The sequence below is a fragment of the Leptonychotes weddellii genome, chromosome 9 (genome assembly GCF_054177405.1).
Source record: "Leptonychotes weddellii isolate Sample4059 chromosome 9, ASM5417740v2, whole genome shotgun sequence".
NCBI classification, from domain to species: Eukaryota; Metazoa; Chordata; class Mammalia; order Carnivora; family Phocidae; genus Leptonychotes; species Leptonychotes weddellii.
Genome location: NC_138377.1, coordinates 53,383,244 through 53,410,953, shown reverse-complemented (window position 1 = coordinate 53,410,953; position 27,710 = coordinate 53,383,244). Strand labels below are relative to the sequence as shown.

The 27,710-nt window shown below is 34.7% G+C and overlaps 1 protein-coding gene and 1 pseudogene across 1 annotated transcript in view; both read left to right on the top strand.

Annotated features, from left to right (window-relative positions):
• MIPOL1 (mirror-image polydactyly 1) overlaps window positions 1-27,710 on the top strand; it is a 235,613-nt gene that overhangs the window by 77,312 nt on the left and 130,591 nt on the right. The gene's annotated exons all lie outside the window — the stretch shown is intronic.
• LOC115939758 (U4 spliceosomal RNA) lies at window positions 15,400-15,512 on the top strand (annotated as a pseudogene).

Below are 27,710 nucleotides of genomic sequence, written 5' to 3'. Positions count from 1 at the left end.
TTTTTTTTTTTAAGATTTTATTTATTTATTTGACAGAGAAAGACACAGCGAGAGAGGGAACACAAACGGGGAGTGGGAGAGGGAGAAGCAGACTCCCCGCCGAGCAGGGAGCCCGATGCGGGACTCGATCCCGGGACTCCAGGATCATGACCTGAGCCGAAGGCAGTCGCTTAACCAACTGAGCCACCCAGGCGCCCAGTCTTTGTTTATTCTAATAACCTGGAAATCCTAAATTATTTTTTATGGTAGAGCATAAAATCGGATTTTTGGTGATCATATAAGCATTATTTTTGAAGTAGCATGGAATTATACTAGCTAAATTTGCTAGCATGGCATTTTTCCCCCTACTTTTATAATGTTTGCAGTTTTCCCTAATAACAAGTAAAACACAGTGGTACCTAGGATGAAGGGCTAAATTTATACTGATACTAGTCTATACCTTGAGAGTTACTTTAAAAAAAAAAAAAAAAAAGAGCTTATCATCTCATTTAAAATAAATTTTACCTATTTATGTTAAGAAATTGGTTTCTTGAAGAACACAGTTTTGGACTTTTAATGTTTTTAAATGAGTTTACATTAACCATAAATATGCAGACATCAGACTTAAGAAATTTCATATATACTGCCTTTTTTCCCTCTTCCATTTTATTTATCATCTTTATCATACATCTTTAACTTTCTACAGTTGAGCTTCTCCACTGTAATTCCATTGAAAGCCCTTCATTCTTAGATTATAATTGACCTCTGATTATTAAACCTGTGAAACTTATTCTCTATCCTACTCAGTATCCCAGTCAATGTAACTAGAATACATTTACATTTTGTTGGCCCTGCCCTTTTGAAAACTTTCCTATAGTTCTCTATTGCTATATCCTCATCATTTTTTTCTTTGATTGCTATTCTTTAGCTGGTGCCTCCTTTTCTACCTATTCCCAAGTTATGTGATTAGTCCCTTATTATTCTTTAAAAAAAAAAAAACTTTTTTAGAGCAGTTGTAGATTTACCACAGCAGAATTGAGCGGAGAGTGCAGAGTTCCCACATACCTCCTGCCTTCACACATGTACAGGCCCCCAGTGCCCAACACCAGAGTGGTATATTTGTTATAGTTCACAAATCTATATCAGTGTAACCCACAGTCCATAGTTCACATTAATCTATGCATTCTGACAAATGTACATGACATATCTACCATTGTAGTATCATACAGAAGAGTTTCACTCTAAAAATCCTCTGTGTTCTACCTCTTTATTTTTCTCTCCTCCTAATACCTGGTAGCCATTAATCTTTTACTGTTTCCATAGTTTTGCCTTTTCCAGAATGTCATATAGTTGGAATCATACAGTATGTATTCATTTAAACTTTCACCATACCTTTTGATGGCTGTGTAGCTCATTTGTTTTAATGTTTATTATTCCATTTTCTGGGTGTACACAGTTTATTTATCTATTCACCTACTGAAGGATATCTTGGTTGCTTCCAGATTTTGGCAGTTATGAATAAAGTTGCTGTGAACATCCATTTGGAGAATTTTTTGGACATATATTTTTCAACTCATTTAGATAGATACCAAGGACTGCAGTTTGCTGGATTGTATGATAAGAATATTCTTGTAAGAAACTACCAAACTGTCTTCCAAAGTAGCTGTGACATTTTTCATTCCTTCCAGTAATGAATGAGTTTTTGTTGTTTCACTTTCTTGTCAGCATTGGGAGTTTCTTTTATTGTAGCCTTGTTTGTTCTAATTTCATCCATTCCTACAATATCACCTATTATTTATGTCCTAATGACTACCTCTTCTGCCCTTCCACTTAGATATCTTAATGTTTCCTTAACCTCAACAAGTTTGAAAACAAATCACTAATTTGACTCCCTAAGCCTTTTCTCCCTGGAAAGAAGTCAGGACCTGAGACTAACACTATTGACTGTATAACTTAACATTTATTCCCAATCATATTCTCCTTTGTTTGTCTTTACTATAAAAGCAGGAGAAGTTAAACACTTTCTTAGCCTTTCTTTTTGCCAATGTGACATAAGACGAATTCTACAGCAGGGGAGAGAGAAGTTGGAGAGTCTCTGGAAAAGTTTTTGTTTCCCTCACATAGGACAGATGTAGCAGGGACCATTCCTTTCTTTCTTATTACCTTGAACACTTCCTTGCTGCCTGGAAGTGCAGCAGCCATTTTATAGCCATGAGGAAAACACCCGAGAGAAGCTGGCCATTAACATCAATTAAGCCCCTTAGCCTATGAGCTACTTTGAGAACATTAAGCACCCATACCCTGATTTCTTTTTCTGGTGATAGACATACCCTATATTTTAAATTGCTCCTAATAGTTTTCCATTATTTTCTTCCAAATTGATCAGTTAATATCTATTAATCAATGATACTACCATGTTCCTTAGACATGTAGGCTAATATAGTTGACATAATTTTCATATTCTTTTTTTAAGCTGTCATCCACCATAAAGCAGTGGGACATCCAGTATTGTCAATTCTGTAACAATGATTTCTCGCCCATTTTCCCTCCTATTCTTATTATCTTACCTCTACCCTATGTCAGGTTCATGATCTAGACGATAATATTACAGACATACCTCATTTTATTGTGCTTTACTTTATCGCACTTCACAGATCATACATTTTCTGCAAATTGAAGGTTTGTGGCAACCGGATGCCAAGCAAGTCTATTGGAGCCATTTTTTTTCAACAGTGTTTGCTCACTTTGTGTTTTGGTAACTCTTGTGCAATATTTCAAATTTTTTCATTAGCATTAATTTTGTTATGGTGATTTGTGATCAGTGATTACAACTCACTGAAAGCTCAGATGATGGTTATCATTTTTTAACAATATTTTTTATTATGTTAATCACCATACATTATATCATTAGTTTTTGATGTAGTGTTCCATGAAAAATAAAGTATTTTTTAATTAAGGTATGTACATTTTGTCTTTTTAGACATGATGCTATTGCACAGTTAATAGAATATAGTATAGTGTAAACATATCTTTTATATGCACTGGGAAATAAATTCATTTGAGTTGCTCTGTTGCAATATTCGCTTTATTGCAGAGGTCTAGAAGCAAACCCATAATATTTCTGAAGTATGACTGTACCCTCCTAACTAACTCTTCTGTCCTCAGTTTCTCACCTCTGTAACCAGTCATCACTTTCATTTGCAATCATTCTAAAACACAAGTGACACTTTGCTACTCAAAAACTTTCACTGTCTTGCATTTTCAACAGTATGAGAAAATAGAGATATCCTGAATGACCCTTCTGATTTAAAAAAGAAATGAAAAAGGATGGCTAAAATTTATAATTTAAGTTTATTTTACAACATTATAGAGAAGGCAGGAAGATAAGGAATTTACAAAGGCCTAAAACAAAGTAGAAATGCGGGCGGGAGGCAGGGGAGGGGAACTTGAGAAGTAAGTGATTGCCTGAAGTTGTCTTTCACCCTGAGAGCATTTGTCAAACCTTGGTGAATTTTCCATTTTAATGGTTTCAAGGGCAAGACAAACAAGAGATAGAGCCTGGAGCCTGTTTAAGCCAGAGAGTGTAATGAGATATCCTCTCTTGAAGCTGGTATCATAATGGCCACACCATTAGTGTTTAGGTGAACAAGAGTCAAGCCCTTCCTACAAAATAAGGTAACAAAGGAATTTGACTTTCTTGACTGTGGAGGGAGTGAAATCGCTGAGAATTCATCTTCCTTGTCCAGCTTTCAGGCAGGCAGGTTTAGAACCACACAGGTTGCCTGAATTCTTGCTATTTGTGTAGTTCTAAAAGCTGAGGATTTAATTGAAGTAGTCCTACCCTGGAGGGGCCCATAAACAACAAACCAAAGCAAATTACTTTCCAGTTAGCCTCTAATATTTCTTGTAGATAAAATTTCAAAGACCCAGAGCTATCAAAAAACACATAAGAGAAAAAAGCACTTCTAATGAAAGTTAGTGAAAACATAAGGCAGCAGAATCATATACTTCAACAACAAATAGTTTAGGTATTCTAATTATTAGTCACAGAATATAAGTGTTTAAGTAATATCCTTACAAATAGATGCCTGAAAATAAGAGCAAGGAAAATGACCAAAATGATCAAGTAAATTTGGGAAAACTAAAGAGATTGAATTTACAGAAATTAATAAAATAATTAAAATTAAACAGCACATAGGTTTAACAACAGATTACATACAATGTAAGAAACTATTAGTGAACTGGTAGATCTGAACCAAGTATGGAAATGGAAGCCCGAAAGACGAAGAAATGAAAAATATAAATAGATGTTGACACAAAAGATAGAGTGAAAAGATCTAAAATAAATCATTTAGAATTCTAGAGTCGATAATATAGGGAAAGGAAAAAGGCAAGATACAAAGAAATCATGACTGAGCATCTTCCAGAATTGTCAAATGACAAAAGCCTTAGATCCAGGGATACCAAATGAATTCTAAGTATGGCAAAGTAGAAGAAACTGCAGAACATTGAAGTTAAAGCTGTTAAAAACAGCCATTAGAAAAGACATATTTAACAAAGGAATAGCATTTAGACTCCCTGACTTCTCAATAGTAATAATGGAATAATTTCTTAAATATCCTGAAAGCAACAATGGGAATAATTCCTTAAATATGCAGAGAGAAAGTAACTGTCAAGAGCAAGAGTGAAATAATGGTCAGATAAATAAAAAACTTCAGTTGCTTTCTATTATGTGTAGAGTATAATCCAAACCTCCTAATTTAAGACTTAAGAATTTAAGACTCCACACTACAATTTTAGCCTGTTTTTTTTTTTAATTTTCCTTCTGTCTTTTACTTTTTTTTTTTACTGTTTCTCTCTTTGTAGTCTTGATAAACCCTAACCATCCCCCACTACTTCCTAAATATGTCATATTCTTTCATTTCCTCTGGTCTTTACTTCTGTTATGACTTAATTAATTCTGTATCTAGTATCAGTTGATTGCTTACGTGTCATCTCTAAATCAAAAACTTCTTGAACATAAGGGATCGTAGCCTTTTCAGGTTGCTGTTCTCTTGGAATTTAGCACATTGTTGAACTCATTACATAATCACTAAGTATTTGAAATCAGAAATTAGTTTTAATCTATCCTGGTTGAAGTCAACATATTTATTATTTACTAAGTTCAAGACATGGAGGATATGGAATTATTCCAGAATAATGTCTTCATAGTCACTAACTGGGCCCAATTAAAACTCTCTAGAAAGATTTCTGTCTTGTGCTAAAGTGTCTTCACTCATGAATTGAACAATGCAGTGTCAGGAATTCTAGTTTTTCACTATTGGCTTAAAAATATCGATAGAATGGATTTTTGTTTATGCATTTTTTTTTCCTTTGCTATTTAGAGTTCACTGCAGGATAAGCTCTTTTAAGAGAATGAGTAAATAGCAAGCACTATTAATTACATTTGATAGTAAATAATAATATAATTTCTTATGATGAAATCATATATTGAGATGAGTTATTAGTCATTCGCTTATATTGGCCATGTAAATGGACTGTCTTTGATATGCCCAGATGATATCACCTTTCTACTATTTGTGGAGTATGGTTTTAGATTATTTTCTAGTGGATAACTGCAGTAATAGATCTTAAATTTAAAATCCTGAATTTCTCCATTTACTAGCTATATAGCATTGGGGAAATCTGAGCATTGGCTCCTACATTTGTAAGATAATGAGAGCAAATATATTGTACAATTGAGAAAATGTTGGACAATCTATAAAGTAGGACACATTATTCCATATGGTGTGGTAGTAGAAAGAACATTTGTGTAGGTGTCAGACACCTGTTTTCTTGTCTGCTGTACCACGAACAAACTATATGATCTTGTCAAATTATTTTATATCTTTAAAACGAGGAAGTTTAAAAACATTTGGAGTCATTTAAATTAGAAAATGTGATTTTATAAATTTGTGGTGTTATATCATAGATATATATTTATGAGATGATGAATTCAGGCCCACATACATTCTGCATTAAGGGAAGAGCTGTCCATTTTAAGCTAGTATGGTCTTAGGTAGGATGACCATATAATTTATCTTTAAACGAAGACTTTTTTTTTTAGAACAAAAGAAATACGATTGAAAATTATACCTGGGAAAGTATACATGTGAGTTAAATTTTTAAGGACTGTATGGTATTTCTTCAAGATAGATTTCTAGAAGCAGAGTACTTGAATAACAGGATGAACATTTACATTCAGATCCCTAGACTCACTTTCAGGGTTACCAAAGCAGAATACTTGACAAAAGACCCAAAAAGCTTGTGCTTTAATTTTATTATTTTCAAAACTTCTAAAAATTGAATTTCCCTTTTAAAATGTATAGATCCATTAAAACCAAAATGAAATACCATGTCATACCTATTAGAATGGCTAAACAACAACAAAAAAGTACTCAGAATAACAAATGTTGATGAGATGTGCAGAAACAATCTCTCCTACACTACTGGTAGAAATGTAAAATGATACAGCTGCTTTGGGAAACAGTTTACCAGTTTCTTATAGAAATATATTTAACAGGGGTGGCTCAGTTGGTTAAGCATCTGCCTTCAGCTCAGATCATGATCCAAGGTCCTGGGATCAAGCCCTGTGTCAGGCTCCCTGCTCAGCAGGGAGTCTGCTTCTCCCTCTTCCTCTGCTCCTCCTCCCCACTTGTGCACACACTCTCTCTCTCAAATAAATAAATAAAAATCTTTAAAAAAAATAAGAAATATATTTAACACATAACCCAGCTATTGCACTCCTGAGTCTTATCCTAGAGAAATGAAAATTTATATTCACAGAAATGATGTACAGAAATGTTCATAGCAGCTTTATTTGTAATTGGCCAAAACTGGAAAGAGGGTAGATATTTTTAATAGGTCAGTGGATCAACATCCACACAATCAACTATGATTCATCAATAAAAAGGAACAACTTACTGATACATGCAGCACCTTTGATGGTTTTCATTACGTTGAATAAGAAAAGCCAATATCAAAGGGTTAATCCATATGATCCCAATTATATAATAGTCCCAAAGTGACAAAATCATTATGATGAAGAACAGATCAGTAGTTTCTTAGAGTTAGGTGGAAGAGCTTGAGTATGACTATTAAAGTCTAACAGGGAGTTTCTCTGTAGCGTAGTGTTGTAACAACTCTGTAGTCAGATTTTATAATATTAAAATTCATAGAATTACATACCAGGAAGGGAAGCTGGGAGGGAAGATGTAAAAACGGATGACATCCATATAAGGTCTATATCTGAGTTAATAGTATTGTATCATTGTCAATTTCCTGGTTTTGACAATATACTATGGTACATAGATGATATTATCACTGGGAGAAGTTAAATGAAGGTGATGCAGGAACTCTGTACCCTCTTCAAGTTCTTGTAGGTCTTGAATTATTGCAAAATAGGAAGTTAATTAAGTTATACATGCTCACCATAGCCAGTGAAATAAATGCTAAGATATATAAAGAGAACTTTAATAATATCCCGTTTGCCCCCTCACAGTTTCTAGACCTGCCAAATTAATCTTGACAGGAATTACAATAGTGGATATCCTTGTCTTATACCTGATTTTAGAGATATGTCTATCAGATTTTTTGCCCATTTTTTAATTGGATTGTCATCTTTTCATTGTTGAGTTAGAAGATTCCTTTATATATTTTGGATATAAGCCCCTTGTCAGATATATGATTTGCAAATAGTTTTCCCGTTCTGTGGGTTGTCTTTTCACTTTTTTAATGGTGTTCTTTAACAAACAAAAGCTTTTAATTTTGATTAAATTCAGTTTATCTCTTTCTTTCTTTTAGTTGCTAGTGCTTTTGGTTCTGATCCAAGAAGGCTTCACCTAACTCAAAATTTACATCTGTGTTTTCTTCTAGGGGTTTTATAGTTCGAGCTCTAACATTTACATCTATGACCAATTTTGAGTTAATTTGGAGATCTTATATAAGTTAGGGTTCAAATGCTTTCTTTTACATGTGGATATCCAGTTGGCTCTGTATCATTTGCTGAAAGAAAAAAAAAAACACCTGATTCTTTCCCTATTGGATTGTCTTGACACCCTCCTCAAAAGGCATTTGACCATATATATGAGAGTTTAGTTCTGGACTCTAAATTCCCACTTTTTGTTTTTAAAGATTGTTCTGGCTGTGTCAGTTTTGATACTAATGTTACTAGCTTAATGAATGGCATAATTTCTACTTTTAACTATGGTCTTGACAAGTTTGAATTGAATTGGAATTGTTATGTACCACTGGAAGCCAGTGATTCCAGGCTTTTTTTTTCTTCTCTATATTGTTATTAATGTATTTTAAATAAAAGTAGAGTAACTTACCAATATGTCAGTTGGTGCATAAGTGACATAGTGAGAAATATAGTGGCAGGAAATTAGTTTGAGAAGAGAGAGAATTATACCAGATCTTATACAAGTTGTAGTTCAAATTATTGAAGTGTATGGGAATACTCAGAGGTCAGATTTAGAAGAAGTGAGATAAATGGAACAATAGTGATTTCCAACATTTGACTCTTGGTACACAGAAATAAGTGGTTCACAGAGGAGACCGAGAAGAAATAGATAAGAAGATGACCAAGAGATTGTGTTATGACAGAATTCAGAATAGAATAAAACTCCATGAAGGGAGTGGTTCACAGTGTCAAATGCTACAGAGAAATCAAATAAGATCAAAGTGTCCATTTGATTTGGCAATTAGGAGGGCAGTGGTAGCTTTGTCATTGCAGTTTCAGTTCAGTGGTTATGGTGGTGGTCTTGAATCTAGTAAACTGCTGAGTAAATGGAAAGTTTAAAAGTGGGAAAAATATAAATTATTTTTTGAGGAGCTTATTTATGAAGTAAAAGTGCAAGGGTTAGAATGTAACGTGAATGGAACATTGAGGATGATTTATTTTAAAGAATGGAAATTATCGCAAACATTTTCTCAGTCATTCTCCTTGTATAAGAAGTCTGATATGTGGCTGTCTAACCTAAAGCTAGCTAGAGGCAACCTGTATGTCCTGGTTCAAAAAGATTGCTAAGTCAGATAACAATTTAATAAACTGGACTTGGGAAACTGAGAGGGAACGGGCCAGTCAGTTTTGAATGCTGAGCCAAATGATCCTGAGGTAGACTTAGGGCCAAGTAGCCTGCGATAGGCCATGTGCAATCTGAAGTTATGAAGTAGCCAGTTGGAAAAGTCGGAGTCAGTGTATTAAAAAACACAAAACTCTGAGTAAAGGAAGTGGAGAGAAATTCTGCGCTGATTCCTAACAGCATTCTGTTCCCATGCCAGACTTTGTTTTTCACACAATACATTTTTCCTTGAGAGAGTTCCTTTCCTTACAACACGCAAGACGGGCAGCTAGACCAGGTTTACAGTCTTTGCATACCAAATGGGGAATTGCCATGACAGCATTCATTACAAGCTCTCTGAAAGACACAGTTACGCTGAAGGGTGGGTCTGTGGATTCCAGCACCAGGTATAGCCAAATCATCAAAGCCTGTGTAAGTTCATCAAGACACAATAAAAACTGATGAGGTTCAGATGAAATAACTGTGAACCATAACCTCTTACATGGAAGGAATACTGAATTTCTTTGGGAAACTGTACCATTATCAGTGGCAAACCACAAAGGCAATATTTGTGAATTCTTACATTTAATTGCTCTTAACATTGGATGCCAGTGTTTTTCTGATTTTGAATTTAATAATATTATTTTAGGAATGTGAGATTTTATTTGATACATAGTTATAGAAATATAAAATTACATTGCATGCTCTCCTGTCTTACACATTTTGTAATATGCCAAAAAAAAATCAAAATGAATGCTTGAATGATGACATAAACTTTCAGTAGGGGACTGAATATTAAGCACACCAGGCAGATTTATCCTTATGTGAGCTAGCTTTAGATAGATCTTGGAATCTTTTTAAATCTTTGTATCTCCTTGTCTTTGGAACCGGCATTTCCTTTGACTGAAATGCCCTACATCACCTATTGCCCTACCTCCTTTGTCCAGATAGTATCTACTCATCCTATCTTCAGTTTGGCCACAGTCCTCTTGTCTATCACCAAACCAGAGAGGTATTTGGATGGTAGGATGAAATTGCTTTAATATCAAAATAAGCACTGATTTGAAAAGAAATGGAATATGTAAGAAACTCAGTGCTCCCAGGATTTCCTCCTGGCCTTTCCTATCTGTGTCACATGAACAGTACCTTTAGTCCTACTTTCTGCTTTGCCTTCTGCTCTCACCTCAATATCTCCTCCCCTTTTTTCCTGGCCTATTGAGTTTTGCTATTACAGTGGGCCAAGACATAGAAGAGAAGTTATTCATGATACATTGTTGGAATCAATACCCTGGGTAGCTTTAAAAGCAATAAAGGTCCACTTGACTGGTTGTTAGGTAATGAGTATAGGTTAGCGGTTCTCGACAGAGGCATGTATTAGAATCATCAAAAGAATGTTAACAAAATAATAAATCTGGGCCTAACCCAAAGCATTCTGAATTGGAAAATCTTACACTGAATTTGAAAACTTGCTGACATAGATAGACTTGGTGTTTGGAAATAAAATAGGTACAAAATATTTCCCCATCTTCTTTTTAGGCCTTTGGATTTTTTGTTTCTGAAAATGATATATTTGTTTTCTACCCACTGTGCTTTTAATTTTAGTTCTGTTTCATTTTTTTACTTGATTTCAGTACTGACTTGATGTTAGTATTTTGGTGGCATTTTCAGTTTTATGTCTTTTTAAAGTGCTTTCTTGGTATTTTAGGGGTAAGCTAGATGAAGCTACATAAGGAATGCTGGCCAAATGAAAGTGTCCTTCTTCATTTTTAGTGTTTCCAGTAGCCAGATTCTACACAAGTTTGTACCTTATAGTGACTTGGAATAATTTGGACATGTTAAATTCTCTTGTGAAGTGAAGTATACTAAAACTTTGAAAAATATAGTGCAAAAATCCAGATGGTTATTTAAAATACTATGAAATTTGATTTGATTGATTTTTTAAAATTACATGTTCTTTCCAGGCTAAAAATTTATATTTAAAAAACAAACTTTAGATTATCAATTACAGTTAATGTACTTTGGCTACCAAGTAAAAGTGTTTCTGATTTGAGACATGATGATGGAAAGCAGTTAAATACTTCATTACAGATTACATAAAATTCTCAGTAAAATTAACTACATTAAACAATGTAGTTTCCTGTACCAAGCAAATCCTTGTTCTACTAGCATACTTGACATGAGTGTTTTTCTAGACACATAGTTTTTAGTAATGCATCTGTAGAACTTGAGCATGTACACTTTATTAAAGAAAATGAATATTTGCAAATTGACATAGCTGTAGTTTGCCTTCTATACCAAAATGACTTTATTGTATTGTTCAGTGTTGGTTAGTTTTTCTGTTATGTTGATGCATTAAAACAGATATTAAATTTTATCATTAATTCAGCGCCTGGTCTCTCATCAAATCCCCTTAATTACAAATTGACTCCAAGGATTAGACAGCATGGATTTTAATTTTAACTGAAACAAAAAAAAAAAAGCATCTTGAAAAATCACTCTTGCCTAGTGACTCATAGACACATTTTAAAAGATTCTATAATTTATTGCTTAGTATTTAAAATGCAATACGAAAAGCATATCACTAGTATTTTTATTATCTCACAGTCATATTAAATATATATTTTAGAATATATTTCATAGTCTTGAAAAAACGCTGAGTACAGCTTTAGGAGTTTTGATAACTTGTAACCTTTTCTTTAGAAAATGTTAAGTTTGAACCTTGCACAATCATAACTGTATCCAAATGACATTTATATTATCTTGTATTTCTACTTCTTTAATTTCACAAAATCATACAGTGTGGTTTTATATATTCCATGGAAGTGTTTACAATGTAATCCAATATCCTATTTCCACTATTATATGTAGTTTGTGATTATTTAGTGAAGTCTTCACTTCCTTTTAATACTTGATATTTTAAGTTCAGAATCATTTTTGTACATATTACACTGAAGATATATAAGCATTGCTGTCATTACTAAGAATGCCAGTTTTTATTTATTTATTTTTAGAATGCCAGTTTTTAAAATTGAATTTATTACATGGATTATTCATTTTAAATACTAGAATGTGACTATTTGTTTTTACTAGAATAAGAGGATAATGAAATTCACTCATGATCACAGTGATCGAAAAGTACATTTGTCCACTATATTTTTGCCCCATTATATGGTGATCAGCTTTGAACTCTGAGATGCCTTTCCAAAAATTCACTTAATATTCTGATTCCTGGAATCCAACTTGTGTTAGTCACTTATGATGGTTTTTATCTAGATCCATAAGTATTCAGATAATCATTTTATTTTTAGAAAGACCAAATAAGAGTTACCAATAAGCCCTAAGTATTCTGAGGTAAACAATTTGTTTATTAATAAATTCTGTTGTGCTAATTACCTTCACATTTTAAAGATTATAAAATATGAGCAATAATGTTCTTTCTAGTTAAACAAATATCATATATCATGTATTTTTTATTATGTTATGTTAATCACCATACATTACATCATTAGTTTTTGATGTAGTATTCCATGATTCATTGTTTGCGTATAACACCCAGTGCTCCATTCAGTATGTGCCCTCTTTAATACCCATCACCAGGCTAACCCATCCCCCCACCCCCTCCCCTCTCATCATATATTTTTGTAAATTTTATTTTTAAATGACATTCTTTTATGAGCTTTTGTTGCTGTTGCTGTTAAACTGGATTTTTATATGTTGAAAGATATTTGGTGTCCAAATGAGCTCAGCTCATCATGGCAGAGAAAAAAATAAATTGCCTAGAAACGGATCGTTTATGTAATATTAGATGGTAATATAAACCAACAAAAGCAAGGAAATTAACTTCTAAGGCTGACACACTGCCCTTTCCTAGCTCCTCTGTGCCTGTAGGTATCATATACGTGTGGTAATACCAAAGTACAGTGGACTCGGGTAGGAACTGTCAAACTTAATTCTAAATTTCCTTACTTTGTTGGTTTATGTCACAACTTAACATTATTATTTTGTCTCTTAATGCTATATAATGTCCTTCACATGTGAGATGAAGCAGTGCATGGGTGGATGTGAACAAGATGGAAAAATTTATTTGCTTTTCTGTCATTTACAGTTGATTGCCTCTGATTAGCAAGTGTCATGCAGCTCTATTATTAGTTTCTTTACATTTTGAATAAAGATAATACAAGAGAACATTATAAAATATCTGAAGAAATTTTTGAAAAAGTATAGATGCTGATTTTAAAAAAGTGTTATTTACTCTTAATTTATACTCCCATTAATTTTTATCACTTTCTTATTATTAAAGGCAGACATTTCTCTTTATAAAAAACTTAGAGCAATGGTAAACTCCTGGTGTTTTATTATGAATAGTCAAATACACAAGTATGACTTTATGGAACAGTTCTTATATGAACTGAACAAAGGAATTATATGTGGAATTCTGAGGATAGGACTAAACCTCCCAAAGTAATCTCCAAGATTAATTTGGGAACTCATAGATACTTGGCCATTCTCTTAACAGCACCTGTTTCTTGATGCTTATGATAAAATGTAAATAATTCATTCACTTTGGTTTTTATATTCCCTAGTTAAGTAGTAGCTCATCAATTGTTAATGAATGTTATCCTTGCTTTGGGGGACTGTATTATACAACTGTAGGGACTAAATGATATTTTAGTATTAGAAAATTTATTCTATTTTTTAATATAAGTACCATGTCTGTAGCATTTTGGAAATCGTTTTGCTTTTTGTTTTTCTCTGTAAATGATTTCTACTCCTATTTAAGTATCCATTAAGACACAGTTTTCTGAGGCGCCGGGGTGGCTCAGTCGTTAGGTGTCTGCCTTCGGCTCAGGTCATGATCCCAGAGTCCTGGGATCTAGCCCCACATCAGGCTCCCTGCTCAGAGGGAAGCCTGCTTGCCCCTCTCTGACTCCCTCTGCTTGTGTTCCCTCTCTCGCTGTGTCTCTGTCAAATAAATAAAATCTTTAAAAAAAAAAAAAAGACACAGTTTTCTAAGGGAGAATTACATATTTTCAAGCTTTGAATTTTTCTAAGTCTAAATCTTTTCTTGCATGGTCAGCAAAGGTATTTAACTACTTAAAAAAAAAAAGATTCTTATTCATTTCTGATTTAGGTGTTAAACCTTAGAGGAACAGATCAGATACTTTCTGTGAAACGTATATATAGAATGAACTATCTAAATGTGGTCAAACACAAGATTTTACTCTCAGAAACTAAAGAAACTGCCATTAAACATGGTAGAAGAAGGGTTGTAAGGTTGGAGGTGGTGCTAATTCTTTAAGAAATTCTGTTTTCTATTTTGTGTAATTAATATTTAATTGGTTACACTTAAAAGTAGTGAAAAAAATATCTATTTGTTAGATATTTGTGAAACAATACTGTAAGCTCTTACTTATTTTGAGGTGTTGAAAGGTGAAACATTTGGCATTTTCTTTTCGGACATTGCTTTAAAAAACAGAGGGCAGGAAAGAGGCGTTGCAACATCAGAGTTGAGGGTGTTTGTGGTTGTCCGTGACAGCAGCTCCAGTTTTAAAACACCTGTGTTTACTTTCCAGCTTTTCAGAATCTGCCTGAAAGTGGCCTAAGAATGGCACAGGCCTTCATGATGGCTGGGTTTGTTTTTTTTTTTTATAATACATGGAAAAACTAAACCGTGTACTTCACTTTTCTATTGCAAGCATTTACTTGTCTTATACATTTTATCTCTTTATATACTCACATGTGTGCATTAGATAGTGCATGATTTATATAATCTATAGATTATAATGTAACAAAGGCACTTATTTGTATAGATTTTTCTTGTTGTTCACTAACTAGAAAAAGCTGGGGAAAAACGGGTAAGTTTTTCAACTTTGTACGAATGTATTTTCATTCATAATTTGAAGCCAGTGAAAAAATGAAAATTCAAATACTTTTTTGGAGAGAAATGAATTTGGCCTAACATAATTATTATATTATTTTGTTAATTTATTATCCACTAGTAGGTATTTCTCAATTTTTGTTTATATTTTTTGCTTTAGAGGGTTTAGTTTTTGAAACACTTTTTGTAAATCAACAAATGTGATTTCCTCTTTAGGTTATGTTATATCTTTAGTGATTTCAATATAGGTTGATATTTCAACTTACCTATCATTACTTAACGCTCAGTGTTTCCATATAGACGTGATTTTTAAGTAATCATTTAGTATATTTCTTATTATTTCATAGTATTCAAGTGACACCTACACATTATATAAACTTTATTCTCAGAATTGAGATATTCCTAGGTATGGCAGTTTAGTTTAATAAAATTTACTTTTTGAGCTTTGCGCAGTGGCAGTATCGTAGCCAATGAGGTTTATCCGAGGCACGATTATTGCTAATAAAATTTACTTTTTGCATATTTGTTTCAATTTTTTTTTTTGTTTTCACACTTATTGTTTCTTACAGTAGATAGAAGCCAAATGTCATATATTCTGTGATGCATTTTTTTTTTTTTTTACAAATTCTTAATTATAGTAGCAGGACATTTCCATGAGATTATAGTTAATGTCAAGCCTGTTTGATATGTAAAAGGAATAATTTCATTTTTTGTTAAGAGATTGGTGTTATTTCTCCATATAACTAGTTATATTAACTATTTGTGTAGTTAAGTCCTTTGGAGAAGCCAGTGCTAATTTTGAATGTTCTCCCTAGGAAAACACACATACACAGAAATTTGCATATAATTTCAGGGAGTTTATTCCCCTCCCAAGCCCATCAATGTGCCCAGGTTAAAAACACCTATTCTAGGTCTTACTTTCTTTAGAAAGTGTTAATTCCTTAGGTAGTTGTTTAGATAGTTGTTAACCTGATAAATCACAGAGAATCATTGAGTCAAACTATTAAGTGCTTAGTACAAATTACCATGTTAGGAATTGAGTAACTTTATAAAGCAGTAATTGAGGGGCACCCAGGTGGCTCAGTTGGATAAGGGTCTGCCTTTGGCTCAGGTCATGATCCCAGGGTCCTGGGATCAAGCCCCCACATTGGGCTTCCTGCTGAGCGGGAAGTCTGCTTCTCTCTCTCCCCCTGCCCCTGCTCCTGCTCTCTCTCTCTCTCTCACTCTCGTGTACACGTGTTCTCTCTCTAATAAATAAATAATATCTAAAAAAAACCGAATAATTGATTTTTATCAGCTTTAAATATACATAGTATTTTAACAATATACATCATATAATGATTACACATATGTCAGTGTCTTAATACCATCATCTCAGTGGATTTGAAATAAAATTGATGATTATCTCATTTTTCTAGATAGAAAGAATTCACTATATATCTATTATATTATTGAAAGATAAAGTCAACTAATATTATTGCATAAAAGCTGTAAAAAATTATATTCAACTCAAAAACTGAATCATTTTTTTAGTTTTATTTTACTATGTTATGTTAGTCACCATACATTACATCATTAGTTTTTTTTTCTATTTTTTTCCCGTAGTTTTCTTTTTTCAAAATTTTTTATTGTTATGTTAATTACCATACATTACATCAATAGTTTTTGCTGTAGTGTTCCATGATTCGTTGTTTGTGCATAACACCCAGTACTACTCCATGCAGAACGTGCCCTCTTTAATCCCCATCACCAGGCTAACCCATCCTGCACCACCCTCCTCTCTGGAACCCTCAGTTTGTTTTTTAGAGTCCATCATCTCTCATGGTTCGTCTCCCCCTCCGATTTCCTCCCCTTCATTCTTCCCCTCCTGCTATCTTCTTCTTTTTTTTTTTTCTTAACATATATTGCATTATTTTTTTCAGAGGTACAGATCTGTGATTCAACAGTCTTGCACAATTCACAGCGCTCACCATAGCACATACCCTCCCCAATGTCTATCACCCAGCCACCCCATCCCTCCCACCCCCCCACTCCAGCAATCCTCAGTTTGTTTCCTGAGATTAAGAATTCCTCATATAAGTGAGGTCATATGATACATGTCTTTCTCTGATTGACTAATTTCACTCAGCATAACACCCTCCAGTTCCATCCACGTCGTTGCAAATGGCAAGATCTCATTCCTTTTGATGGCTGCATAATATTCCATATATATACACCACATCTTCTTTATCCATTCATCTGTCAATGAACATCTTGGCTCTTTCCATAGTTTGGCTATTGTGGACCTTGCTGCTATAAACATCTGGGTGCACGTACCCCTTCGGGTCCCTACATTTGTATCTTTGGGGTAAATACCCAGTACTGCAATTGCTGGATCATATGGTAGCTCTATTTTCAACTTTTTGAGGAACCTCCGTACTGTTTTCCAGAGTGGTTGCACCAGCTTGTATTCCCACAAACAGTGTAGGAGGGTTCCCCTTTCTCCATATCCCCACCTGTCATTTCCTGACTTGTTAATTTTAGCCATTCTGACTGGTGTGAGGTGGTATCTCATTGAGGTTTTGATTTGGATTTCTCTAATGCCGAGCAATGTTGAGCACTTTTTCATGTGTCTGTTGGCCATTTTTGCATGTCTTCTTTGGAAAAATGTCTGTTCATGTCTTCTGCCCATTTCTTGATTGAATTATTTGTTCTTTGGGTGTTGAGTTTGATAAGTTCTTTCTAGATTTTGGATACTAGCCCTTTATCTGATATGTCATTTGCAAATATCTTCTCCCATTCTGTTGGTTGTCTTTTGGTTTTGTTGACTGGAAAAAACAGTGTTTTAAACTGGACAGGAAGGAAAAAACAGTGTTTTTTTAAACATAGGAAAAGCAGTTAAATTATTTTTTTAAAGATTTATTTATTTGAGAGAGAGAGAGAATGGGGTGGGGGGGGCAGAGGAAGAGAGAGAGTTCTTAAGGAGTCTCCGCACGGAGCAGGGAGCCAACACAGGGCCCATTCTCATGACCCTGAGATCACGGGATCTGAGTGGAAACCAAGAGTCCAACGCTTAACTGGCTGTACTACACAAGTGCCCCAAGCAGTAAAATTATTTTAAGTGGCATAAATTATATGACAAATAACTAAGATATTTATACAAGGATTTATAATAATACTATATTATATGTAGTTTAACATACATCAGAAAAACAGTTTTGGTCAGATGAAACTACTGAGATAAAGAATTATTTAAAGCCTTCTATTTTCATTTTCTATGACTACTAATGAGGAAGTAAAAGGGAGAAAAGATATTCTTAGTGTTGTTAGTACATTTGTTTCCAGAAATTCTCAAATTGCATAACTTACATCATGAAACTTGATACACGATTTCTATTGGGTGTGTTGATTTTGTCCTGGGGACAGTTGTCTTATATAGTAGTATATGTCTGTGACCTAAGTTTCAGCATAATTCATGTATAATTGTGTGTTATGAAAGATTTTTAATTCCTTAATCAAAATTTAATGTGTGTATGTGACTCAAGTACACTTTCAACTTCCCTAGTTCTAAGGCCATGATTCTCAATACATATACACTGTGTTTCTTGAATCTTGAACTGTCAGTCTTGTGTTTGGAATGTATATTTATTTTATTCTAAAGTATTGGGTGTTTTAAAATTTATATTTCTCTAAAACTAATATTTTCCCATGTAATTTTAAAGGGGAAATGCAGAAATTTTAAGATCCGAAAGATATTTTAAAAATTAAGTCTTAAGATAGAAATTAAGATAACTGAACCAAGAAGAGAGAAAGTGGAAGATATGGCTTGTAACTATGCAAATGTATGAAAATGTAACTTGAAGAATTATATATTATTTTATGTCCAATTATAAGTAAGTGTGAACAGAAAAAATACTAAATCAGTGATCAGGAAAATTATTAAGTAACAATTCCTAAGCAGTGTAATACTTTAAGAAATGTTGGACTCTCCTCTTAGAAAGGAATAAAAATAAAACTTGAGTTAATTAGCATTATTGGTGAATCATGTTTTTTATTTAAAGGAAAGGTGAGTCATTAAGCACCTATAAGTCTTTTTGTTCAGCCATTATTGACTGTCTTTCAAAACTGTATTAATACATTTGCTTACCATAGTAAAATTTATAAATCTAACATAATTGTATCAGGTAAGGTTTACTTGTTTCAAGGGAAAGAAAACCATACCCCAAATTGCTTAAGCAAAAATAAAACTTATTACTTACATAACTGAAAGACCAAGGATAGGGCTAACTTCCAGAGATTACTTTTTATTTATTTGTTAACTTTTATTTCAGTCAACTTTATTGAGGTATAATTTATATACAGTAAATCACATCCATCAAAGGTATACAGTCCAGTGCATTTTGATAGTTATGTTTCCACACAGTAATGAAGATAAAGAGCATTTCACTCATCCCAACCAAATGATTGTCCTCTTTTCCAATCTATCCATCTCTCCACCACTGGTCCCAGTAACCCCTAATCTGCTTTTTGTCACTCTAAATTTATTAGTATTTTCTAGAATGTTATATTAATAGAATCATACAATATGTATTCTATGTCTGGCTTATTTCAGCATGATGATTTTGAGATTCATCCTGGTGTATGTATGTAGTTCATCTCTTGTAAGGTTTTGTTCTATCTCTGGGTTTTTGTTTGCTTTCTTCTATGTATTGGCTTAATTTTCAAGTTATATAGAGGTAGAAGTTTCAGCCTGTATATTTCCCAATTGAATTCTAGAGGAAGAAACAAATTACCAAAAAGATAAATTCTAGAATTGGGCCTTGTTAACCTAGGGTCATGTGCTTATTCACTTATTTCTGAAATAATTGATGTGGCCAAAGGAATGCAATATACTGGCTGCCTTAGGACAATCTAGGTCTGTCCCTAAAGTTAGTTTGTGAGTGGGGAAAGATGGTGTGATGCTTAATTTTATGTGTCAGTTTGATTAAATCACATGCTACCCAGATATTTGGCTAAACAGTATGTCTGGATGCATCTGTGCAAGTGTTTTCAGATGAGATTAACATATGAATTTGTGAGCTCAGTAAGCAGATTGCCCTCCCTAATGTGGGGCAGCATCATCCAATCCACTGAGATCCTGAATAGAACAAAAGGCAGAAAGGGAGAATTCATTCCTTCTCTGCCTAACTATTTGAGCCAAGATATCAGTCTTCTCCCCTACTCGGACTGGGATTTACACTATTAGCTCCCCTAGGTTTTACGCCTTTCAGACTCAGGCTGGGACTTACAACATTGACTCCCCTGGTTCCCAGCCCTTTAGGCTCAGAGTGAACTACACCATCAGCTTTTCTGGGTGTCCAATTTGCAGATGGCAGATTGTGGGACTTCTTAGACGCTCTTGGTTCTGCTTCTCTGGAGAACCTGGACTAGTACAGATGATTTTCCAAAAGATATTTGAAATACTATTTTACCACTAAGTGTAATAAATCAGTCAGAAAAAAACAAAAACTGTATGATTTCACTCATATGTGGAATTTTAAGAAACATTCGGATGAACATAGGGGTTTAAAAAAAGAGACAAACCATAAAACAGACTCTTAACTATGGAGAACAAACTGAGGGTTGCTGGAGGGGAGATGGGTGGGGGATGGGTTAAATGAGTAATTCATATTAAAGAGCACTTGTGATGAGCACTGGGTGTTGTATGTAAAGGATGAATCACTAAATTCTACACCTGAAACTAATATTACACTGTATGTTAACTAACTGGAATTTAAATTAAAACTTGGGAAGAAAACTGGAATTTAAATAAAAACTTTTTTCAAATGTTAAAAAAAGAAATATTATTTTACCAGAAGAACCAAGAAAGAATGAAGGGTAGTAAAACAAAAAACAGGATTCCACTGTAGTAACATATGACTAAAAACATTTATGGTAGCATGTAGTAAAACCGATTTTAGTTTTTATTTATCTCTTAAAGATAATCCCAAATTTAACATATGAATGTGTGTATATACATTCATATATTTATGTATATACATGCATATTGTGGCTAATCACATGGTTTATATAGAATATATATGTGTGTTTTTTAAACTTCATTCTTTGACAGTCTGGTAATGTAGGTCTTTCTTTATCCTTTTCCCATCTGTTTTTATGGTCTGTATTCTATGTCTTGTCTTCTGAGCCTTGACCTTTTATTCTTCAGAATCCTTTATTCACACACCCGTCTGTTTTAAACAACTAAGAAAAATCATTTATTTATTTAAAATAGGCACCAGTGAGCTGTTGGGGCAATGAGAACTGGAGTGTCCAAGACAGTGGAAGTTAAAAACCGAAAGAGCTGATTTTTGCAGCCACTTTTACCCTGTAGACACTTGTTATCTACAGGCAGAAATCTGAAAATTCCAGCTTTGAACTCATGGAGGGTCATTGCTAGACTATAGGAAAACCAGCAGATTTTTTGTGGTGATATTGAGAGGAGGGGGCATCAAGCATACATCCAGTAGTACCTTTAGGACATCTGGGGCTGCACAGGTTAGGAGATTAAAAACATAAATAGAAAGTTTCTGAAAAGCAGGATGAACTTTACAGTTGTTTTATGAGAACCAGAGCCTACAAACTGGCAGCTACACTGCACAGTTCTTGTTTAAGTTGAAGTGATTAGCCCTATTCCATCTGCCTGGCATAGGCAAGCCTGAATCATCAGAATAAATAATATGTGACATCTCTACCATTATTTTACATATAATGGGAGGCATTCAGTTGAAAATTATTAAGCACAGAAAAAGATAAGACCCCATAACCAAAACCAAGAAAAACACACATTATATAAACCAACTCAAAGTTAATCCAAATGTTGGAGTTGAATGGCAAGGACTTTGTAATAGTTACAGTTAAAATATTCAAAAAGGTAGTAGACATGAAGAAGAAAATGGATAAGAAGATTAATCATTTCATCCACGAAAAAAGAATCTCTATAATTATAAAGAATCAAATGGAAATCCCAAAACAGAAGAACACAATATCTAAAATTACTAACTTATTAAAGTGGGTTTAGCAGTAGATGATAGGATTAGTAAACTAGATAACAGGTTGACAGTAGATTTTCAAATTGAAACACAAATAAAAAGGAATTTGGGAGGACAAAAAAAAGAAACCATAGCTGAGAAGACAGGTGGAATGTAAATAGTCCAATACATGTGAAATTGGAGTCCTTGAAGGAGTTGAGGAAGACAATGGGACAGAATCAATAATTGAAGAGATAACAGCCAAGATTTTTCCAAAACTGATGGAAGACTTGCAAACTACAAATTCAGAAAGTTTTAAAATCTCCAAGCAGGGTAAATAAACAAAACCTAACATAAACACAACATAATAAAAGTGATAAACTTTTATCAGAGATAAGGAGAAAAATCTTAAAAGCAGGCTGAGGACAAAAGGTTTTTCACAGAACAACAATAAAACTAATTGCTGCATTTTCAATAGAAACAATGGAAGCCGGAAGAGAGTTAGAATGACATTGTTAAACCTCTGGGGGAAGAATTGCCAATGTGGAATTACATAAACACATTGCAGACAAAAACAGAGAATTAGTAACTTGCATATGTGCATGCTAAGAAATAGTAAATGTAGTTCTTCAGTCAAAGGGAAAGTAATAATAAACACAGAAATGTAGGAAGGAATGAAGAGCAACCAGAAAGATAAATGTATTGACAAATACTAAAATTTTGACTTAATGTAGCCTACTCAAAACAATATCGATAATGTCTTCTAGATTAAAATGTATGTGTAATTAAAATGCATGGCAAAAAAATCACCCTAAAGCCTGGAAGTGTGTAATGGACTTAATATGCTTCAAATATTACTGGAGAAGTGCTAAAATTAACTATTCATATTGGTTAAAAGTCAGGAAAACAAGTTAGAATTCCTAAGAAAATCATGAAAAGGATGTTAAAAATATATATAGTTAGGAACTAATGGAGGGGGTTAGTGGTATAATAGAATGTATTGATAATACGAAAGAGGAAAATAAAGGAGAGAAAAAGGAACATAAAAAACATGTGTCGGGCGCCTAGGTGGCTCAGTCATTAAGCGTCTGCCTTCGGCTCAGGTCATGATCCCAGGGTCCTGGGATCGAGCCCCGCATCGGGCTCCCTGTTCTGCAGGAAGCTTGCTTCTCCCTCTTCTACTCCCCCTGCTTGTGTTCCCTCTCTCACTGTGTCTCTCTCTGTCAAATAAATAAATAAAATATTTAAAAAAAATTGGGTCAGGTAGATACCAAGATTAAAATAGCAAACATAACTGTAAAGTTAATGATAATTAGTTTAATCAGAAGAACTAAATCTCCCAATGAAAAAGCAAAAATTGTCAAATTGTATAATAAAACAAAACCCCACTATGTACTGCTTACAAGAATACATCTTAAATTATAATGGCACAAAATGTTGAAAGTTAAGGATGAAAAAAGAAACACTATGCAGATGTTTAAAAAATAATTTAATTTTTTCCTTATGTTTTAATTACAGTATAGTTAACATATATTGTTATATTAGTTTCAGGTGTACAATATGGTGATTCAGCAATTCTATACATTATTCAGTGCTCATCACAATAAGTATACTCTTAATCCCCTATTTCATCCATCTTCCCATCTACCGCACCTCTTGTAACTGCTAGTTCTCTCTATTTGAGTATGTTTCTTTGTTTGTCTCTTTAAGAAACTGAGATATTTATATTCATAGCAAACAAAGTAGACTTTAAGTGAAGAAGCATTATTAGAAATAAAGGATATCTAGGGTGCCTGGGTGGCTCAGATGGTTGAGCGTCTGCCTTTGGCTCAGGTCATGATCCCAGGGTCCTGGGATCGAGTCCCGCATTGGGCTCCCTGCTAGGCGGGGAGCCTGCTTCTCCCTCTGCCTCTGCATTTCTCTCTCTGACTCTCATGAATAAATAAATAAAATATTAAAAAAAAAAAAAGAAATAAAGGATATCTAATACCAATAAACACCAGGAAGATATAACAATATTAAATCTCTATGCACCCAGTAGTAGCTCCAGAATATATAAAGTGAAAATTGATGGAACAGAAAGGAAAAACAGGTGAATTTATAATCATGTGGTAGATTTTAACACATCCTTCTCAGTAATTGATAGTACAAACAAATCAAAATCAGAAAGGATATAGAAAATATGGACATTACAGTTAACCTAATTCACACACACACAAACACAGAGAGAGAGAGAGAAAGATGCACAGAGAGATGCATAACATAAATTACATGTTAGGCCATAAAGAAAGCTTCAATAAACTTTTAAAAAAACTAAAATAGTTTGCTAGAGAACCCACAGGGTGCCGCCCAGCACCTGCTGAACTCAAAACTCTCAAGGATTTCTGTGCTGAGGAAGACAGACTTTCGGGGAAGATGGGAAGTAGGAGGACTCTACACTCACCTTGTCCCATGAATACAACTAGATAACACTCATGTCAGTGTAAATAATGCAGAAAATAGCCCAAAGAGTGGCAGAACAAACTTCACAGCTAAATGTAAAGATAAGACCTTATCGAAGAGCGTAGGAAAGTCAGACATGGTGAGAAGCTAAACCCCTCCGGTCTGGCTACTGGAGGGAGGGAGTGAGCCACAGGCACAGAGAGGGGTGAGAAACAGACTGTCATACTGGGGAGCCTGCAGGAGGAAGATGAGTCCCCATAGCATTTGGCTTTGAAAATCAGAGTGGCCAAATTTCGTGAGTTCTTAAGCCAAAAGAATTTAAAGCCTGGAACTTTAAAAATTATTGGGTTGGGTTCTGGGAAAGTCTGGAGGGCCATAGAAAGCTGTATTCCTGGGATGCCTGGGTGGCTCAGTTGGTTAAACGGCCTGGGTCATGATCCCAGGGTCCTGGGATCAAGTCCCACGTCGGGCTCCTTGCTCTGCAGGGAGCCTGCTTCTCCCTCTCCCTCTGCTTGTGCTCTCTCTGTCAAATAAATAAAATTTTAAAAAAAGAAAGAAAGAAAGCTGTATTCCTGCCCTTAAGGAGACAGCACAACAAACAGCCCTGGGAAATACAGCATGGAGACAACAGTTTGAAAAATGCCTGGGGCATACAGGAGGGAGAGTTATTCACTAATCTCAGAGTTCACTGAGGAACTTCTCCAGGAACTAAGGAGCTGGTGAGTGCCATTTCCTCCCCCACCCCAACATAAATACACACCAGCTGCAGGAACCAGCTCAGCACCAGCATTCACTACCTAATGTGCTGACACCACACTCTGCTTGCTCCAGTGGGCCTGCCTCAGACCTGCTGCTGTAGGTCTCCTCCCCCGAGAAGACAAGCGCAAACCTTACCAATACTTTGTTTCCCAACTGCGGGCTTTGCAGTGCCTTGGTCCCTGCAGCAACTGGTCACCTTCCATGGAGTATGCGCACATCTTGTTAGACCCACAGTTCCTGCCTGAACACACTTTGCAGAGTGGACCTGGCCTGCCTCAGTCTCCACAGCAGCTGCACATCCCCTGGGGAAGAGTACAAGCACCACCTTCTTAAAAGTGCATACCCGACTCACTACTTTGAAGAGCAAGAGACATAACTGACTTGCCTAACACACAGAAACAGAGTGTTAGGCAAAGTGAAGAGACAGAGAAATATGTTTCAAATGAAAGAACAGGACAAAATCATGGCAAGAGACCTAAGTGAAATGGAGATAAATAATATGCCTGATAGAGAATTTAAAGTGATGATCATAAAGATACTCACTGGACTTTAGAAAAGAGTAGTGAACGTCAGTGAGACCCTTAACACAGAGATAAAAAGGAACCAATCAGAGATAAAGAACATAATAATTGAAATTAAAAATACACTAGGTGGAATAAGTAGCAGGCTAGAAGAAGCAGAAGAATGAATCAGTGACCTGGAGGACACAGTAATGGAAAGTAATCAAGCTGAGCAGGTGGGAGGAAAAAAAATTATGCACAATGAGAATAGACTTAGAGAACTCAGTGACACCATCAAGCATAATAACATTAGCATTATAAGGATTCCATAAGAAGAGAGAGAAAAGGGGGCAGAAAATTTATTTGAAAAAATAATAGCTGCAAACTTCCCAAATTTGGTGAAGGAAAAAAATTCAAATCTAGGAGGCATAGAGATCTCCCAACAAAATCAAGGAGGTCCACACCAGAAACATAGTAATTAAAGTGGCAAAAAGCAGTGATAAAGAATTTTAAAAGCGGCAAGAGAAAAGAAAACCGTTACTTACAAGAGAAACCCCATGAGGCTATCAGCAGATTTTTCAACAGAAACTTTGTAGGCCAGAATAGAGTGGCATGATATATTCAGAGTGCTGAAAGGAAAAAATCTGCAGCCAAGAACACTCTATCCAGCAAGGCTATCATTAAAAATAAGTATTTCTGTAAAAATATTTTTTAAAGTATTTCTGTAAAGGGCGCCTGGGTGGCTCAGTTGGTTAAGCGACTGCCTTTGGCTCAGGTCATGGTCCCGGAGTCCTGGGATCGAGTCCCACATCGGGCTCCCGGCTCAGCAGGGAGCCTGCTTCTCCCTCTGACCCTCTCCCCTCTCATGCTGTTTCTCTCTCTCTCAAATAAATAAATAAAATCTTTAAAAAAAAAAGTATTTCTGTAAAAATCAGCTAAGGGACTCACAAAATAAAAGAAAATATGACTCCATATACGTAAAATGTGGGAAGGAGAGAAGTAAAAAAGGGTTCAAACTTAAGCGACCATCAACTTAAGGTAGACTGCTATATGCAGAAGATGTTGTATACAAACCTAGTGATAACAACAAATCAAAAATCAGTAATGGGGCGCCTGGATCTGTGCAGTAGGTTAAACATCTTCCTTCGGCTCAGGTCATGATCCCAGGGTCCTGGGATCAAGCCCCACATCTGGCTGCTCAGTGGGGAGCCTGCTTCTCCTCCCACTCCCCCTGCTTGTGTGCTCACTCACTCTCTAATAAATAAAATCTTAAAAAGAAAAAAGAAATAGATGTGCAAAAAATAAAGAGAAAGGAATCCAAGTGTATCACTATAGAAAGCCAACTTATGAGAAGAGAGCAAGGGAAGAAAGGAAAAGAGAAGATCCACAAAAGCAAACACAAAAATAACAAAATGGCAATAAATACATACCTATCAATAATTATTTTGAATGCAAATAGACTAAAAGCTCCAAAAGAAAGACATAGCGTGATGGAATGAATAAAAAAACAAGCCCCATCTATATGTTGCCTACAAGAGACTCATTTCAGACCTAAAGACACCTGCAGATTGAGAGAGAATGGAGAAACAATTATTATGCAAGTTGACTTTAAAACAAAGAATGTAACAAGAGACGAACAAGAACAGTATAATCATTAAGGGGACAATCCAACAAGAAGACATAACCATCGTAAATATTAGGTACCAATTACAGGAACATCCAAGTTTGTAAAGCAGTTAATAACAAACATAAATCTATAGTAAAAAGATCAAAGTTATACCATGCATCTTTTCTGACCACAATGTAATGAAACTGAAATCAACCATGAGAAAAAATCTGGAAAGGACACAAATACATGAAAGTTAAATAACATGCTATGAAACACTGAATGGGTCAACTAAGAAATCAAAGAGGAAATAAAAAAAATATATGAAGATAAGTGAAAATGAAAACACAACAATACAAAATCTTTGGGATGCAGCAAAAGCAGTTCTGAGAAGGAAGTTTATAGCAATACAGGCCTACTTCAAGAAGCAAAAAAAAATCTCAAGTGAACAACCTA